This window comes from Marmota marmota, unplaced genomic scaffold, assembly GCF_001458135.2.
Source record: "Marmota marmota marmota unplaced genomic scaffold, marMar, whole genome shotgun sequence".
Classification (NCBI taxonomy): Eukaryota; Metazoa; Chordata; class Mammalia; order Rodentia; family Sciuridae; genus Marmota; species Marmota marmota.
In genome coordinates, this window is record NW_026000000.1 from 11,736,910 (window position 1) to 11,755,046 (window position 18,137).

Genomic DNA, 18,137 nt, shown 5'->3' on the forward strand with positions numbered 1-18,137 from the left:
CCCCTCTGGAGGCACCAGGGCAGAATCATGGTCATTCAGGAGTCTGTTGTCTTGTTTTGTGAGGTCCCCATTCCCTGGGGACTATCAGCTATCCTCTCAGCCCAGAGAGCCTTTCTCTGGTCCTCACAGATGTCTCCCTACATCCCAGCACCAGCAGTGTGGTGTCAGATCCTCTTATTCTGCTGTCTCTCTGACCCTGATCTGTCATCAAATCCATTTCTCTGACTATAGCCAAGAAGATCCTCAATTTAGAGCACCATGTGATTAGAGTGGGCCACCTAGATAATCCAGGAAATTATATCTGCAAAGTCTCTTTTGACATATAAGGAAACATTCACAGGTCCTGGAAATCAGGGTGTGGGCATCTTTGGGGGGGGGGCTAGTTCCTTCCATGAGGTGAGAAAGATAGCTGTCTTCCATCCAGGTGTTTGCAGTTTGGGGAGCTAGTCAGGCATGAACCCATGCATGGGTCACTGCACCTGCCTTGAAGGACACATCAGGATGAAGTGGTGGGGAGTGTGGGTGTCAGGAAAACTTCTTGTTAAGGGTCTAGTGTCATCAGAGCCCAGGGCAGACCTGGTTGATCTGCTGCCCAGCTTCACCATAGCCAGGGATAGGAATTTGAGGAAGCAACCTCCCAACCCCCCAAAATGGACCTTTCCCAGGGTTAGGTATGCACAGTCCCTGTCTCTGGGGCATGGACATGGAAGAAACATGAAACTCTGGCCCATAACTGGGCTCTTTGTGAAGTTGAATGGTCCTGAAGGAAAGGGATGCTGGTATTTTGTGAGGAGAGTTTGGGGGAAGGGCCTTTGTATGCAGGTTGTGGGTTATAATGGGGTTCAGATGATGGATAATCAGGGTACAGGGTCAGCAAGCTAGTCAGAGCTGGCCTGTGTTGTGGGTGAGAGGCAACTGGGGCTACTCTCATGTGCAGACCAGTCCCAGCCCTGCACCCCAGCCCTTCCTGAGGGCAGTTTGATGGGTATGTGGCCAGGTGAAGTCTGCAAGTACCCTGCAAAGGTGCTCAACCATTCATGCAATTCAGGCAGTTCTTGCAGCCTGAACCCCAGAATATCTCCTCTACCACTGCCAAAGTCATCAATCTCGGGGCAGGTGAGGGAAGAAGAGACTTAAAAATAAAAAGCACTGTAGATACTTAATGTGTGCTTGCCCCAAGGAAGATCTCCCTGCCTTTCCTCCCTGGGCAGTAGATGCTTTGGGGAGTCACAGGTTGAGGTCAGAGGCCAGGAAGCAAATCCACATCTGAACCTACCTGGTGGCTAACCAAGGCTTGCCTACCTCCTCCCTGTGCACAGGCTGCCCCATTGGGCTCCAACTGCACCTGGGGGCTGTTCTGCTTAGTGTTGGTGGGGCTCCATGCTGCTCCTTCCCTCCCCAGGCAGACCTATACACTAGAAAAGGCTGCTGGATGTTGAGCCCCTACCTGACTTGCAGCCTGGCTGGCTCCACACCCCACCTTGCCCTGAGTGCCTGACATGGTCAAGGCCCTTAACTTCCCTGAGATCTGGTTCCTCCACCTTTCCAGTCCTGGCCTGCAGTTTGGGGTCTGCTATGTCTTGGGTGTCTTGATCTGTTTTCTACCTGCTGACATCTTTTGGCCTGGAGGTCTATCTGCTAACATGAGAGAGAGTATGAGGGGATAGGTGGGTGGCAGTGCCATGCACACACATCAGAGGGGTGCCCATTTTGGTCTGCTGAGACTCCAAGATCTTGCTCCGGGGGTCTTGACTCAGGTAAGTCACTGCCCTTGGTCCTCCCAGCATGGGTGAAGACAGGTGCTTGCATCCAGTGCTCTGACAACACCCCATGGTCAGGGTCAGGTGGGAGCTGATGCCATCCCTGTGTATTCTCAAGGTGCTACCACCACCTGGCAGGGCTTTCCTGTCTGCCTATTCATTCCTGCATTACCAGTAATCAGTTGTGTTGCAGAGACTCCCTGTTCACCTGTCCCTTCAGAATTGGATAGGAATGAGGAAGGAACTGGTGCTCTTGAGGGTCATGAGGCTGGTCTGTGAATCCTTGCTAAGCAGCACCCTGTCCATGGTCCTGGAGGAGTGGGCCACGGATGGGGAGGCAGAGGCACAAGCATCCTGTTAAACCAGAGTGCTGAGTCAACGACCTAGATTCCTGACAGTCCTGATGGGACTAATGCTCTCCAGCTGCCGCATCGAGCACATTTCACAGTCTGCTCAGGGCTTGCACAATTAGCAGGACTGTGCCGTCCCCTGACCACGTGTGGAGGTGAGGTAGCTCGGCTGTGGGCTCCGGGTTGACGTCTCAATTTTCACAGCTGCCTGCATCCCTCACACACACGCTCAGCTGCAAATGAGGAACAGGAAATCAATCTATGTGGCTTTTTTTTTTTCATGCATGTGTGGGTGTGTGCTGGAAGCTAAACTCTTGGTGCTACAGAGATTGTGCTTCCTGGGGAGCTTCTGGTAGAGCCCCAACTCACAGAATGCTGAGGAGGCCTCTCAAGATACTTGGGGACAGACCTGGGAGGTGAGGGTGGGTAGCACACAGACCCCTCATTCCTGAGGTAATGGCAAGGGGCAGCAGGGATTTATTGTTGAACCCACTGGGAAACTTCTCAGGAGTGCTCCACATGCTACATGCCAGGACTAGGATGGGAAGGAGAAAGGAGTCCCAGAAATGGGGTTGCAAGCTTCAACCGAAAGAGCAAGCCTCTTTCCATGGTTCTTTCTATTGGATTTCTGGAACCTCCCAGCCTTTCCCTCTTGGCCTGGCATCCATCAGAGGGATTATCACCAACTGGGGAATCAGAGAATCATTAAAGCTACTCAGGATTGTCCTGTGATGGGGTCTGATTTCCTCCCTCCCTGTCGTCATCATCTCCCCAGCTGTCATGAACTCAATGTCCAGTTTGTTTGGCTCCCTGGCTTCCCATACCCACCATGGTACCAGAGACCCTTGCCTTGGCTGTGGATGTGCAGTGCTGGAAGAAGGGAGCCAGCTGTCTCAGGTGTATGCCACCAATACTCAAGAGAGCTGAAAAATATGCACTGATTCCCTTGATTAGACATAGAGTTGGGACCTTGCCCTGGCTTTGCCCTGCTGTAGGCACTATGCTGTGTCTCCAAGAGGGAAAAACACTGAATAATCTTGCTTTTAAAATATCCATTAATCTCATATGTTCTGATATCTGCAGGAGCACTGTCAGTAGCTAAGGAACTCTCTGACCCTGCTGTCTGCATCAGCTCCTTGAAGTAGGGGCAGGAGCATCCTTTGTTTTGTACTCTAAGAATGCAGGATACATCAGAGGCCAGCAGATCTCAGTCCCACTTGCCCACTAAACCTCACAGAAAGCTTTTTCTGAGGGATGCAGGGCTGGCACTGGCTAGTTAGCAGCCGGTAGTATGAACCTAGGGCCAAGGTGGGGTTAGGGAGCCCTGCTGGCTTGAGCAGTGTACAGACACTGACATTTCCATTTCACTTTTGCTGTGTTTGGGCAGAACCTTACATTGCTGTGTGCCTGGGAACTATACCAGCAGCAGTCCTCACATCCCTGAGACCAGATGTAGAAGGCCTCAGAAACTCAGAGTAGAACAGGATGTTGCCTTGCATTTCTAGCTATGGTAGCAGGTACCCTCAGTACCTGGCACCACAGGGACCACCCACACCTGGACACAGATACTGAGACTTCCCCAGAAAGATTGGAGGTTGCTTTGCCCCAGATCAGGGACTCCCTCAGCCACTCTAGATAGGTAGCTATCTAGTAGCCACCAGATGACTCTGGGATACAAACTCATCCTTCTTCAGCAGCTCAAAGGTCTTCCCCATCAGGATGGCCCCAACCCCAGACCTGGACAGTGAGTACTGTTGACCCAGACAAGTCCATGCTATGGGGCCACTTCATCCCAAAACATGTCTCCTGGTTCCACCTAACCAGGGGCTCCTTGCCCCAAGACTCTTGACCTCATCCCCTTGGGGGCCCACTGAGTTTGTTGGGCACTTTCCTGGGCCTGACACTGTCATGTGACTTTTATTACATGTGACTTTTATTACATTCTAACGAAGGTTCCCTCACAGCTGTTACACAAATCTGTAATAGTCTGAAGAAGGTTGTGCCCACACAGGGAAGTCTGATAGGAGAGGAGCAGAACTCCTTACCTGCTTTCTTCGTTCTCACAGGTCTGTGTCCTTCCCTCTGAGAAGAGGTGCTTATGGTCTTCTTCCCACAGTGACCACAGAGGTAGGACTTGAGCCAGACCACAAAGAGGAGTGCATATGGTGGTGGGTGGGCATAGCTCCTTGCTCCCAGTGTCTCTTCCAAATTGAGGCAACATGGGGTATGGCAGGCATTTCCAAGCTTTTTTGAGAAGCAAAGGTTTTCTTGGAATGAAAGAAATTAAAAAAAAAAAAAAGTAAAATGGAGTGAACCTGCTGTGTGGATGGAGATGGGAAGGTGGTTACCACCTGGCAGAAACAGGTGGTTCTGGAATGATCCCAAGACAGCTTCAACCCTGGGAAACGCTCCTGACCTATTGGCCTATTCTGAGCAGGCTGGAGCCTGTCAGGCAGGGAGCAGAGCTGCCCAAGGGGAATCTGGGCCTTGCTGGCCAAGTTAACAGCTTTGTCTTCCTTCTTAGGCAGTGGAAACCATTGAAATACTTTAAAAAATTGAGACAAGTAGAAGCTGTTTTAGTCTGTTCGTGTTGGTGTAACAGAACATCACAGACCTGGTAATTCATAATGGACAAAAAATTATTTTATCACTGTTATCACTGTTCTGAAGGCTGAGAAGTTTAAGGTCAAGATGCCAGCATATGGGGAGGGTCTTCTTACTGTGTCCTCACACAGTGAAAGGGAAACAAGNTTTTCAAAGTGTAGTTTTACCTCTCAGAGAAAGAGAAAAAAAAAAAAAAAAAAAGAGGAGGAGGAGAGAGAGAGAGAGAGAGAGAGAGAGAGAAAGAGAAAGAAACACAAACATGCAAAATGGGGGCAATCTCACTCTTTCATCATGACATGACCCCCCACCCCCAGTGTGCTCATAGCTGGATCACCTCTTAAAGATCTCATCTCTTAATATGTTACAATGACAGTTAAATTTCAACATGAGTTTGGAAGGGGACAAACAATTAAACCTTATCATTCTGCAACTGGCCCCCCAAAACTCATGTCTTCCCATACAGAATACATAAATCCCAGTAGATCCCCCAATTCTTAACCTGTCCAGCATTAATCCAACATATAAAGTCTCATCTAAAGCATCTTTGGGGGAGATTTCAGGCATGGTTCATCTCTAGGCACATTCCTCTAGCCGAGACCTGTGAGATCAAATGAGTTTCCTTCTTCCAAAATACAATGATAGGACAAGCCAAGGGTAGACATTCCTATGCCCAAAGGAGAAGTAGGTGAGAAGAAAGGAATAACTAGTCCCAAGCTAGTCCCAAACCCAATGGGGTGAACAACATTAGATCTTAAGACTCTGGAACAATCTTCTTTGATTCCATGTCCCACATTCTGGGCATCATGGTTTTACTGGGGTCAGTTCATGCAACAGCTCTTGTGTTGGAGTCTCCCCCCTGTGGCTCTCCAAGGCTGGGGCTACACACTGGTGGCCCTACAGTTCTGGGGCCCAAGGGATGGATCCACTTCTACAAATCTACTAGGCATTGCCTGGTGGACTTCATGTGACAATCAGTGAAATTTAGGTGGAGGCAGCCATGTCTCCATGATTTACAAGGTGTGCCTGCAGAATTAGCACCATATGAATGCTACTTTCCAGAGGGTGTGCTGTGTATTCCCTCTGCTATCTGAAGTTTAGGCCATATCTCACTACAGCCCTCCCCTGCATGGAAATCTAAGGCAGAAATGGCATGGTGATGCAGGTGGCATCAGCACTGTACTATAAACCAAGCTTGGGTGCAGGGCCAGCACCTCTCCCTCTGATGCCAGAGTTAGGAGAGACTTTCCCTGGGATCCACACTGAATGCTTGTTTAGAAAACTGTCTTAGGCTGGGTAATGGCCTGCCTGTGTCCTGTGGTGGGAGAGGGTAAACCCCTTAGGTGATACAGACCTCCATGTGACCTTCTATTTAGATGTCCTCCCCTCCTACTCAAAGGTGGAATTTCTATTCACCCCCCACTCCTCTGCTTCCTGTAGTCTAGAAGTGTAGGCTGCTTTCACATCTACCTGGGACCTACCCTTGTCTACAGCTTATCCTCTGCTCTCCTGTTTCTCTGAGGTTTGGCTGATGCACATTTGGTTCACTCTCGTGAACTAGAAGTCAGATGTCTTCCTACACGAAATGCTCTTGCAAATCCAGAGGTTTTGATTCCTTTGCTCAAGCCATATCTGCAATCAAACTCATATCTGATCAATGATCAAACCCTATATTTATGTAAAGTCTAGAATCTGCTACTTCTTTCCACCTGCCCTGCTACCTCCCTGGTGGAGACCACCCTCCCCAGAACAGATGCTGGAATATTGTGATTTGGGAAATTATTAAGTAAAATAAGGTTGCTTGAATTTAAGCACTGTGATGTCATGGCAGTCCATTTGAAAACTGAGACTAAATGACTAGTGGATGGGTAGCATATACATGGACAAAGGGACATAGAGGGATTGCATGAACTTTCATCATACTTTGCAGAATGGAAAGGTTTGCAGGGTTCTAACCAGTATCCAACTTCACTTTTGCCCCTGCAGACTGGCCTCTATAAATAAGCCAGAGTGATTTAGATTACAGGGGTTGTTCTCTATTCAGACTACATCAAATGAAAGAGGCAGAGGCAACCGCAGACACAAGAGATGCCAAAGGTCTGAGAAGGAGCTTCATACTGGGGAGAATAGTGCCCCCCCATATAGTGTTTCAGGGGGCTGAAACCTCTGAATGGGACCTTATTTGAAAACAGGGTCTTTGAAGATCTAATCAAGTTAGTGAGGTCCTACTGGGTTAGTATGTGCCCTAAATCCAATGATTGATGGTCATAGAAGGAGAGGGAGATGTTGAGACAGAGAAGGCCATGGGACAATGACAAAGGGAAAGATTGAAATCAGGCAGCTGCAAGAAAAGACAGTCAAGATTGCCCCCAACATTAGAAGTTATGGAGAGGTAAGAGAGGATTCTTCCGTAGAACCTCAGAGGAAGCCTGGTCTTGCTCACACCTGGGTTTTAGTCTTCCAGCTTCCCAAACTGAGAGAATACATTCTAATTGTTTTAAGCCTCTAGTTTGTGGTACAGTAGTCCCCCTTTATCTGTGGTTTAGCTTTCAGTGGTTTCTTTTCCCCACAGCCAACCATGGTCCAAAAATATTAAATGGAAAATTTTAGAAATAAACAATTCATAAGTTTTAAATTGCATAGTCTTCTGAGTTTACTGTGATGAAATCTCCCACAATCCCTCTGTCCTGCCAGGGATGTGAATCATCCCTTTCTCCAGTGTTTCCATGCTGTATACACCACCTGCCCTTAAGTTACCTAGCCATCTCAGTTATCAGATTGACCATCACAGTATTGCAGTGTTTGTTTTCATGTAACCTTTATTTTACTTAATAATGGCCCTAAATCGTAAGTGGAATGAGACTAGCAATTTGGATATGCCAAAGAGAAGCGTATTATAGTATGTATATATAGGAAAAAAACCCATTTATATAGAGTTTAATACTATCCTTTTCATGCATTCATGGAGGTATTGGAATGTATTACTCATGGAAAAGGGGGATTAGAAAGCTAAAACAAGCCCTTAGCCTGTCCCATAAGGTCCCAAGCCCTGTCCTCACTTTTTTTTTTTTTTTTAAAGTGGTAACAGCGATTGAACCCAGGGCCTCACACATGCTAGGCAAGTGCTCTACTATTTATCTATACCCCCAGCCCTTTTAATTTTATTTTGAGATAGGGTCTAGCTAAGTTGTTAAGGCTAACCTAGAACTTATGATCCTTTCTTAGCCTCCTGAGTAGCTAGGATACAGTCGTGCACACTGCACCTGGTCTTTGCTCACCTCTTGTTCCACCCAGCAGCATTAGTCTCCCACTGTTTCTTAACAGACCAGGTATGCTCCTGCTCCAGGGCCTTTGTACTTGGATCCACATGGATTGCTTCTTGCAGGTCTCTGCTGAAGAGTCGCATGATCAGAGGAGGCTTCCCTGATCACCCTGTTGATATGAAAACAACAATAACAACAAACCCTCCCTCCCCCATCCACTCCTGATCCTTCCTACCTGCTCTCGTTTTCTTCACAGTGCTTGTAATAAAACAGCCGATGTGTATTTACTTGTTCAATACTTGTGCCTTCCCTTGATAATGATAACATGAGGGCCAGGACTTGATTAATGATAACTGTATCACCACTGCCCACAACAATGTAAAGTACATACTAACTCAATAGATGATCATTGAATAAATGAATCAGAAAAAAAAATCCACAAGCTAACAGAGTAAAGGGGAAAGCCTAAGGAGAGACAATTCAAGAAGAAAATGCCTTATTAGCTCACTCTCATAACTAAAGAAATGCAAATTAAGTCTGTATGGGCTCATTCTCACTTATTAGATTGTGGTGAATGTGAGAGGAATTTGGTGCTGTCTTGGGAGTGGGATGTTGACCATTGTCTTTTGTTCTTTTTTAAACAATTGAAGTAGATAATTCACATACAAAAGTTTACAGTTTTTAAGTGAATAACTCGGTGGTTTTAGTAGACATTCACAAGCTACGAAAATATCACCACTATTTAATTCCAGAACATTTTCATTATCAAAAAGATATCCCATATCCATTAGCAGCCAGTGCCCCTTCTTATACTCACAAGCACCTGATAACCTGTAATTTCTTTTTACGATTCTTTGGATTCGCCTAAATTCTGGACATTTCATATGAATGGAATCATACAATATATGGCCGTTGTATCTAGTTTGTATCATTTAGCATAATGTTCTTAAGTTTATTCACATTGTAACATGTATTAATGCTTCATTCCTTCTTATTACCATGTAATATTCCATTGTATGAGTCTATTACATTTTGTTTATTCATTCATACACTGATGGACATTTGGGTTGTATCTATTTTGTGGCTAATATGAACAATACTGCTAGGAACATTTGTGTATAAATCTGTGTGTGGGCGTGGTTTTCAAATATCTTGGATATATATGTATGTAGGAGTGGAATTGCTGAATCATATGATTACCCTACTTAACAGTTTGAGGAACTATTTTCTGAAGTGGTTATACAACTTTACCATTGGCACCAGCGGTGTATGAGAGCTTCAGTTCTTCAGCATCTTCAATAACTGTCTTTTTTGTTATAGCCGTCTCAGTGGATATGAGGTAATGTCTCACTGTGTTTTGATTTGCATTTTACCAATAATTAATGATGATGAACAATTTTTCATGTGCTTTTGGCCATTTGTTTATCTTCTTTAGAGGTCTATTTTCAGATCCTTTGACCACTTCTAATTGGCTTGTATTTTTATCATTGCATTGTATGAGTTCTTTTCATATTCTGGTTACTAGATCTTTTTTTTTAATATTTATTTTTTAGTTATAGTTGGACACGATACCTTTGTTTTATTTATTTATTTTTATGTGGAGCTGAGGATTGAACCCAGGGCCTCGCTCATGCTAGGCGAGTGCTCTACTGCTGAGCCACAACCTCAACTGCATACTAGATCTTTATGGCATATATGGTAAGCAAATATTTTCTCCCATGCTTAGGGAAGTTTTTTTTCAATTTCTCTTCCACCCATCCATCCATCCATCCATGGAGCTGAACATTGAACCCAGGAACTTCACATACCAGAAGAGCACCCTACCACTGAGCTACATCCCTGGCCCTCAGTTTCTTGAAAGTGTCCTTAGAAGCACAAACATTTTTTTATTGTGATAAAGTTCAGCTCCTCACTTTTATTTGGTTGCTTGTGCTTTTGATGTCACAGCTGAGAAATGGTTGCCTAATCCAAGGTCACAAGGACTTATGCCTTATGCTTTTTTCCTAAGAATTATGTTGTTTTACATTTAGGTCTTTTATCCATTTGGAGTTCATTTTGTCTGTGATGTGTGGTGCAAGTCTAAGTGCATTCTTTTGTTTGTGGCTATCCAGATGTCCCAGCAGCGTTTGCTGAAAAACACTCTTCTTTCCCCATTGGATTATCTTGAAACTCTTGTAAAAAATTGATTGAGCATAGATTTATGGGTTTACTTTTTGGCTTTCAGTTTTGTTCTGTTGACTTATATGTCTGTCCTTCTGCCGGGACCACAGTCTTTTTATTATTATTATTATTATTATTAGTTCTTCAAAACATTATATAGCTCTTGACATATCATTACATACATTTGATTCAAGTGGGTTATGAACTCCCATTTTTTCCCTGTATACAGATTGCAGAATCACATCGGTTACACATCCACGTTTTTACATACTGCCATACTAGTGTCTGTTGTATTCTGCTGCCTTTCCTCTCCTCTACTATCCCCCCTCCCCTCCCCTCCCCTCCCATCTTCTCTCTCTACCCCATCTACTGTAATTCATTTCTCTCCCTTGTTGTTTTTTCCTTTCCCCTCACTTCCTCTTATATGTAATTTTGTATAACGATGAGGGTCTCCTTCCATTTCCATGCAATTTCCCTTCTCTCTCCCTTTCCCTCCCACCTCTCAGGACCACAGTCTTGATTACAGTAGTTTTGTCTTGAGTTTTGAAGTTGGGAAATGTATCTCTCACAAAAAGCAATTGTTGGATCATTTACATTTAGTGCAAACACTGATAAGGTAGAGTTTGCTCATGTTGTTTTTGTTCCTTTCTTCCTCCTTTATTACCTTCTTTTATTTTCTAGTATACCATTTTACTTCACTTGTCATTTCTTTTACTATATATATTTTTTGGTTATTTCCTTAGTTGTTTCCTGGCAGGTTGTAATTAACATTTTCACTTAAAACAATGCTGTTTAGATTAATACAAATGTAATTTCAGTAGAATAGAAAAACTTTGCTTCTCTATAGTTCTTTTGCCCCCTCTTCTTTGTGGTGTTATTGTCATAAAATTTATATTCTTATGCCTTGTGTGCTCATCAACACATTTTAAATTAGTGTCTCATGCAGTTGTCTTTTGATTTAAATAGGAGAAAGAATTATGAGCATAAAATACACTACACTGTCTTTTTTTTTTTTTTTGCAAAACAACGCTGTTTTTCTGTTTTTCACACACACACACACACACACACACACATGCGCGCGCACACACACGTTTAAGACCTTATACAGTACATTTGACTGGGTGCTTATGAGGAAAAATGAAATAGGCAGATAGGAAATTAGAAACAATAATAAGATAAATTATAGCAAAATAAGTGCCTTGCACAACTGGTGGTAACTATGGAACATGGTAAACTCAGTTCTCTGTATCTGGGGTTTATTTCATACATTAAATAAATAAATAAATAAATAGACAGGCAGGCAGGCAGACAGACAGACAGGTGATCTGTCCAGAGAGGGCAAAAGCAACTAGTCTGATATGGCTCTTCAGAATGAAATTCTTTTTACTTGGTATTTAAGGATTCTGTAGCAGAAAGTCCAGCCTCCTGCTTGCTCCCTATCAGGAAGCTATCTCAAGGTATGGTGTCAATAGGAACCAGATAGGTCACACATATACACGTGATTTACACTGTCTTTTCGATTTGTCTATATAGTTAACCTTACTGGTGGTCTTTATTTTTTCATGTGGATTCAGGTTATTGATTGGTGCCCTTTAATTTCAGCCTGAAGGACTCCCTTTACTAGTTCTTGTAGGATGGGTCTCCCAGAGACAAGTTCTTGGCTTTATTTATCTGGCTAATTTCTTTTTCATTTTTAAAGGAGAATTTTGTTATATAAATAATTCTTGGTTGACAGTTCTTTTCTTTCAGTAATTTGAGTATGCTATCCCACTGCCTTCTGCCCTCCATGTCTTCTGATGGGAAATCAACCTGTTCAGCTTCTTGGATATGGAGATTAACATAATTTTTTTTTCAAATTTAGTAACTTTGGGGCATATTTCTTAAGTATTCTTTCTTTTCTATTTTTCTGAGACTAACCTAAAGGATATTTTGGTATCCTTTATGGTGACTTTATTTATTTATTTATTTTTCTCTCTGTTTCTCAGTCTGGGTAATCTCAATTGACCTTTTTCCAGGTTCACTGATTCTTCTCGCTGTTCGAATCTGCAGTTGGTTTTCTTTAGTTAATGTTTCATTTCATTTGCTTAATTTTTAACACCAGAATTTCTACTTTGTGCTTTTAAAAATAGAATTTGTATTCCTTTATTGGTATTCTTTATTTGATGAAGCATTGTTTATATACTTTCCTTGAGTAACTTTAGGCATGGCTTCCTTCTGTTCTCTGAACATATTTAAAATAGTTGATTAAAGTTTTTGTCTAGTAAATAAATTCTGGAAATCAGAGTCTCACCCCTCTTCGGGGTTTGCTTTTGTAGTAATAGTTGTCTGTTTCATGGTTTTTGAAAATTAATTCTGCAGAGTCTGTGTTTGGTGTTAAAATTCCTGCTCAGTAGTAAAACAGAGATTTCACATAGTTAAAAAAAAATTCCTGCTCAGTTATCTTAGTGGTCATTTAATGACTAGACAAAAAATTTTCCAATGTGTGGAGCCAATAAGTCTCCTGGTCTCTGGTGAGGGGCTCTGTGTGCTTGAGGCATGCCTTCATGCCTTTAGCTGTCAGCTAGGCCGTTAATAACTCTGCCTTAGTCTTCACTTCCAGCTTGCACAGAGCCTCATAATCAGCCAAAAATGAGAACTTGGGTCTTCCTAAGGACTTTGCTGAGCATTTGCACAGCCCTGAGCATGCACCTATTTTAGATTCCCAGGAATATACAGCAACTTTTCCAAGCTTCTATAGACATCTTGATATGGAACTTTTAATCCTTTTGATTAGTTTATTGCTGGATTCAGCTGTTAACCATTGCTTTAAATGTGAAGTTAAATGCCTGCAGTTGTTCTTGATGATCAGCCAGGGGAATAGGTTTTTTTGTACTTGGTGAGTTCTGAGTCAGGTCAAATACAGGCATCCTTGCAAATAGGGTTTCCAAGGAAACCACAGGACAGGTGAAATAATGACAATTTCTGGGAATGAGGAATTGAAAGAGTTCCATCTCTGTTCTGTTCACTCCAGTGGCTGCTAGGCTACTGGTTTTCATGATGAATGTGGGGTCATATTTTTCAAGGCACTGGGGAATAGAGTCAGGAATGGGACTAGAGCAAATTTAAATGCCACAAAGTTGTAGTTCTTTCTGAAATTCAGTTGCATTTTGTGAGTAAATATTCCCTGGATTTCCACAAACTTCCAAAGTTCTAAAAAAGTTTTTTGCTAATCTTATTGTTACTTTTATGGGGGAGTTTTGGAGATCCACACTCTGTCATTTTTACTGTCTTGCCATTATCTTTGTAAGCACTTCTGTGATGTCTCCTTAAATTTATAGTACACATAACCTTTGATTCAGCGATCTAATGTTAGAAGTTTATTCTTCATATATGGTCCTGTTTGAGTAAAAATCCTGGGTGGAGGATACTCATTGTTGGAATGTTTGTAGTCACCAAAACCTGGGAAATACCTCAGTGTCATTTGCAAGGGAATATATCACACATGACAGATACTCCAGCCACCAGACAGAATATACTTCAGCTGTGATAAAACACGAGAACTTGTCCAGATAAAAGAGCAAATTGAGGGCTGGGGTTGTGGTTCAGCAGTAGAGCACTCGTCTCGCATGTGCAAGGTCCTGGGTTCGATCCTCAGCACCACATAAAAATAAATAAATATATATATATATATATATATATAAAAAATAAAGGTATTGTGTCCAACTACAACTACAAAAAAATAAGTATTAAAAAAAGAGCAAGTTGAAAACAGTGCGTGAAATGTTCAGTACACTGTAGAAGTTATTCCTTAATAAGACTCCTGTGGCACAAGAATTAAAATCAAGAATCAATAAATGGGATGGACTCAAACTAAAAAGCTTCTTCTCAGCAAAAGAAATAATCTGTGAGGTGAACAGAGAGCCTACATCTTGGGAGCAAATATTTACCCCTCACACATCAGATAGAGCACTGATTACTAGGGTATATAAAGAACTCAAAAAGCTAAACACCAAAAAACCAAATAACTCAATCAATAAATGGGCCAAGGACCCGAATAGATACTTCTCAGAAGATGATATACAATCAAACAACAGATACATGAAAAAATGTTCATTATCACTAGCAATTAGAGAAATGCAAATCAAAACCACTCTAAGATTTCATCTCCCTCCAGTCAGAATGGCAGCTATTATGCATACAAACAACAATAAGTGTTGGTGAGGATGTGGGGGAAAAGGGTACACTCACACACTGTTAGTGGGACTGCAAATTGGTGCAGCCAATATGGAAAGCAATATGGAGACTTCTTGGAAACCTGGGGATGGAACCACCATTTGACCCAGCTATCCCCCTCCTCGGTCTATACCCAAAGGACTTAAAAACAGCACACTACAGGGACACAGCCACATCAATGTTTATAGCAGCACAGTTCACAATAGCTAAACTGTGGAACCAACCTAGATGTCCTTCAGTGGATGAATAGATTAAAAACAAATGTGGCATATATACACAATGGAATATTACTCAGCAAAAAGAATAAAATCATGGCATTTGCAGGTAAATGGTTGGAGTTAGAGAAGATAATGCTAAGTGAAGTTAGCAAATCCCCCAAAACCAAATGCCAAATGTTTTCTTTGATATAAGGAAGCTGATTCATAGTGGGAGAAGGAGAGGGAGCATGGGAGGAATAGACGAACTCTTGATAGGGCCGAAGGGTGGGAGGGGAAGGGGGGCCATGGGGTAATTAATGGTGGTGAAATGCAATGATCATTACTATCCAAAGTATATGTATGAAGACACGAAGTGGTGTGAATATACTATGTATACAACCAGAGATATGAAAAATTGTGTTCTATATATGAATAAGAATTGTAATGCATTCTGCTGTCATATATAAATAAAAAATTTACATGAAAAAGGAGAGGAAGTAAAGGTAGTGCCCACCAGAACCTCAAAGTGGCTCTGGTGTGTTTTCAGAGTTTCAGGACTGCATGGAGACTTGGGAAAAGATATACGCAAACATTGTTGATGGAAATGCAAATTGGTGCAACCAATCATGGAAAGCAGTATGGAGATTCCTTAGAATACTTGGAATGGAACCACCATTTGACCCAGTTATCTATAGTTAATACCCAAAGGACTTAAAATCAACATACTATAGCAATGCAGCCATATCAGTGTTTATAGCAGCTCAATTCACAATAGCTAAGCTATGGAACCAGCCTAGGTACCCCTCAACAGATGAATGTGGTATATATACACAATGGAATATTACTCAGCCATAAAGAAGAATGAAATTATGGCACTTGCCAGCAAAAGGATGGAACTGGAGGCTATCATGCTAAGTGGAAAAAGCCAATCCCAAAAAACCAAAGGTCAAATTCTTGCCATGTTTATGCCATTCATACCTCATCCTAGTATGTGGATGCTAACACACAATAAGGGTGGAGGAGGGAAGAATAGAAGTTCTTTGGATTAAACAAAGGGGAATGGAGGGGAGGGAGGCAGGATGGGAATAGGAAAGACAGTGGAATGAATCAGACATAACTTTCCTATGTTCATATATGAATACATGACCAGTGGAACTTCACATCATGTACAACCACAAGAATGGGATCTTAATTAGAATAAGTTATACTCCATGAATATATAATATGTCAAAATATACTGTCATGTATAACTAAAAAGAACAAATAAAAAAAAATTTAAAAAGAATGTATTAGCTGGGTGTGTTGGTGCATGCCTGTAATCCCAGCGATTTTGGGAGGCTGAGGCAGGAGGATTGTGAGTTCAAAGCCAGCCTCAGCAACTTAGAAAGACCCTATCTCAAAGTAAAATATAAAAAAGGGCTGGGTATGTGGCTCAGAGGTTAAGTGCCCCTGGTACCAAAAAAAAAAAAAAAAAAAAAAGTATTGTTGGGGTTGGGGATGTGGCTTACTGTATGGCATGTGCTCAGCATGTGCTAAGCATAGGTTCAATTCCCCAACACTCCCCACACTCTGCAGAAAAGTAGCGAAACTATCCAAAATATTTTAAGTCATTGAATTAAGCTAAGAAGCTCAAGTGTAGGAGAACATCGGTGCTATTTCATTTAAAACCTCCTAAGGTAGAACTTCAACCACCTGCATCAACCCTTCTTGGCTCACTGTCCTGCCAGGTAGGTCAGGGGTTCTACTGGGCCAAGATTGCTGTCCATGGGTATGAAGAGAGTATTTTTCTGTGTCTTTGCCCAAGTGACTGCAGGAAAGGGAGGCATGTCTTGGAAGTCCTGAGCCATTGTTGTGCAGAGAAAATCTGGTTTAGGTCACTGTGGCTATGTGTGAGAAGGGGATCGGGGGAGCAGTTTAGGAGGGAAGAGCAAGGCACCCTGGCCTGCAGCACCCTGGGTTAGCATCCTGGTTAGCACCCTGGGGAGTAAGACTAGCATAACCATGGGCTCAGCTCCAGGAACGAGGCCCAGGATGGCTGAGGGTTTCATCCAGAGGGGAGGGTGAAGTGGGAGAGTGAGTGGACAGGATCCCTGCAGATGGGGGAGGGAAGAGCCCAGGAGACCGAGGGAGTTGGGAAAAGAGTTTGGGAGCTGGCCAAGGACAAGGAAAAGCTAAGCCTAGTGAATCAAGGCCACGGTGGCCCTGAGATCCCCAGACCACCTCAGTAAGGTCAGGCTGGCTCTGAGATGCCCAAACAAAGCCAAGCTGGCCCTGAGACAGTCCCCCACCACACACACCAAGAACCAGACTAGTCCTGAGACATAAACCTGCAACCATCGACAAGGCCAGGCTGGTCTTGAGACATCCCTCCCCACCCCTGACAATAGCAAGCCCAGGCTGCCTCTAAACTCTCCCCGTTGTCCTGATCCTTGATAGCCCAGGATCTTAGACATGAGCTCTCAATAGAGTCTCTTATCTGAGAATTGTGGGCAGCAACTGAGTGGCAGAAGGTGTGTGGGGGGTTGTCACCTGGCTCCTACACCCTCTTTGGATGTCCCTAGAAGTTTGTGGGACCCTAAAGTCTTCCCAGTTTTTGGAACAACCAGATCAGAAGCCTGGTTGTGCTGTGCTTGTGAGGGGCATGTTACAGATGTCCAACTGCTTTCAGGCTCCCACAGTTTCCCTGGGCCCTTTCCACAGAGCAGAGCAAGCAGTGAGAGCTGGAGCAGAGGCCCACACCTCAACAGTGCTGTTTTCTGCATGACTGACACCAGGTGGCCCTGTCCCTGCCTGGCTGACTTGAATCTGCCCAGAGGGCTGGTGACCCAGCTTCCACCTGGTCCAACCCCCACCCCAAGGAGGGAAACTGAGGACAGATGGAGTGCAGGAGGTGAAGGCAGCACCCTCTTTTCCCTTTTTAGGATCCAGGCCAGCCCACTGTTCCCCACATTGTGGGCTGCACTGCACACCAGGACAGGGCGCACGATTCTGTGTGGAGTCCCTCCATACATGTTGCCCTTTGCAGCCAGAGGCCAGGGATGCAGAGATGAAGGGTTAGGCCCCAGAATCCCGTGTGCATCTCAGGCACATTCTGCCCATGCCAGGGTCACATAGTCATAAGGACTGAGGGCCAGGTAGTGGACAGGCAGTGGTGACACCAACAATATAGCAAGTTCTTCCAGAGGCTTCAGTGTGTGCGCGAAAGTTGGGTTTGGCAGTTACCCTCTGGGAGGCTCCGCAGGGAGGGTAGAGATGGTGGGAGAGGGTGGTCCCAGCACTGTATTACCCCCCACCCCCCAGGCCTGCCTGCTCCACCTCTTCCCTCAGCTGAATCAGGGAGTCACTACAGGGACCTTAGGATTACCAGTCCCTATGGGAAACGGACCCATAGAGGGGCAGGGGCTTTCCCAGGGCCTCACAACAAACTCTGTGCCCAGTTGAGTGGACGCCAGCTGACCCGCCCATGGGCTGACACCCACGCCACACATTGGCAGTGCAGTGATGGGTCCTAATCACAGTCCCAGGGCTGGCTGGGACCCCTTTGTCTCATGCCAGGAGGAACTATTTATGGATTCCAGTTTCTGTTTATTCTTC

At 43.9% G+C, this 18,137-nt stretch overlaps 1 protein-coding gene across 3 annotated transcripts in view; it reads left to right on the forward strand.

Annotated features, from left to right (window-relative positions):
* Positions 1–18,137, forward strand: part of Rasgef1a (RasGEF domain family member 1A) — a 79,431-nt gene that overhangs the window by 18,969 nt on the left and 42,325 nt on the right. Inside the window, exon 3 of one of the 3 annotated variants that reach the window (XM_048807562.1) lies at positions 4,177–4,237. The exons of the other annotated variants lie outside the window; for them this stretch is intronic. The gene's annotated coding sequence lies outside the window, so the exon portion shown is untranslated. The remainder of the gene's footprint in view (positions 1–4,176; positions 4,238–18,137) is intronic. 3 annotated transcript variants of the gene reach the window in all.